Raw genomic sequence first — 2,100 nt, forward strand, 5'->3', positions numbered from 1 at the left:
TTCTGGTAACCCCCCGGTACTCCGGTAAAATCCCGATTTCACCCGGAACGATTCCGATATCCAAATATAGGCTTCCAATATATCAATCTTTATGTCTCGACCATTTCGAGACTCCTCGTCATGTCCGTGATCACATCCGGGACTCCGAACAACCTTTGGTACATCAAAAACTATAAACTCATAATATAACTGTCATCGTAACGTTAAGCGTGCGGACCCTACAGGTTCGAGAACTATGTAGACATGACCTAGAACAGTTTTCGGTCAATAACCAATAGCGGAACCTGGATGCTCATATTGGCTCCTACATATTCTACGAAGATCTTTATCGGTCAAACCGCATAACAACATATGTTGTTCCCTTTGTCATCGGTATGTTACTTGTCCGAGATTCGATCGTCCGTATCTCAATACCTAGTTCAATCTCGTTACCAGCAAGTCTCTTTACTCATTCCGTAATACATCATCCCGCAACTAACTCATTAGTTGCAATGCTTGCAAGGCTTAAGTGATGTGTATTACCGAGAGGGCCCAGAGATATGATGTCTACTACACAACCTTCTTCTTGTAGACGTTGTTGGGCCTGCAAGTGCACAGGTTTGTAGGACAGTAGCAAATTTCCCTCAAGTGGATGACCTAAGGTTTATCAATCCGTAGGAGGCGTAGGATGAAGATGGTCTCTCTCAAACAACCCTGCAACCAAATAACAAAGAGTCTCTTGTGTCCCCAACACACCCAATACAATGGCAAATTGTATAGGTGCACTAGTTCGTCAAAGAGACGGTGATACAAGTGCAATATGGATGGTAGATAAAGGTATTTGTAATCTGAAAATATAAAAACAGCAAGGTAACAAGTGGTAAAAGTGAGCGTAAACGGTATTGCAATGATAGGAAACAAGGCCTAGGGTTCATACTTTCACTAGTGCAAGTTCTCTCAACAATAATAACGTAGATAGATCATATAACAAGCCCTCAACATGCAACAAAGAGTCACTCCAAAGCCACTAATAGCGGAGAACAAACATAGAGATTATGGTAGGGTACGAAACCGCCTCAAAGTTATTCGTTCGGATCGATCTATAAAAGAGTTCATACTAGAATAACACCTTAAGATACAAATCAACCAAAACCCTAATGTCACCTAGATACTCCATTGTCACCTCAAGTATCCGTGGGCATGATTATACGATATGCATCACACAATCTCAGATTCATCCAACCAACATAAAAGTACTTCAAAGAGTGCCCCAAAGCTACTACCGGAGAGTCAAGAACGTGTGCCAACCCCTATGTATAGGTTCCCAATGTCACGAAACCCGCAAGTTGATCACCAAAACATACATCAAGTGGATCAATAGAATAACCCATTGTCACCATGGTTATCCGACGCAAGACATACATCAAGTGTTCTCATAAAGACTCAATCCGATAAGATAACTTCCAAGGGGAAACTCAATTCATCACAAGAGAGTAGAGGGGGAGAAACATCATAAGATCCAACTACAATAACAAAGCTTGGGATACATCAAGATCGTGCCATAGAGGAACACGAGAGAGAGAGAGAGATCAAACACATAGCTACTGGTACATACCCTCAGCCCCGACGGTGAACTACTCCCTCCTCGTCATGGATAGCGCCGGGATGATGAAGATGGCCTCCGGTGATGGGATCCCCCTCCGGCAGGGTGCCAGAACGGGGTCCCGATTGGTTTTTGGTGGCTACAGAGGCTTGCGGCGGCGAAACTCCCGATCTATCTTCTGTTCTGGAAGTTTTAGGGTATGTAGGTATATATGGGTGCAGGGGGTACGTCGGTGGACCTCCGGGGTGCTCACGAGGTTGGGGGGGCGCCCAGGGGGGCGCCCCCACCTTCGTGGGCAGCCCGGGACTCCCCTCACGTGCACTCCAAGCCCATCTGGTTGGTTTCCTTCCAAAATTAACTTCTCCAGTTGATTTCGTTCCGTTTTGACTCCGTCTGATATTCCTTTTCCCCGAAACACTGAAATAGGCATAAAACAGCAAATCTGGGTTGGGCCTCCGGTTAATAGGTTAGTCCCAAAAATAATATAAAAGTGGATAATAAAGCCCAATATTGCCTAA

Source organism: Triticum dicoccoides, chromosome 4B (genome assembly GCF_002162155.2).
Source record: "Triticum dicoccoides isolate Atlit2015 ecotype Zavitan chromosome 4B, WEW_v2.0, whole genome shotgun sequence".
NCBI lineage: Eukaryota > Viridiplantae > Streptophyta > Magnoliopsida > Poales > Poaceae > Triticum > Triticum dicoccoides.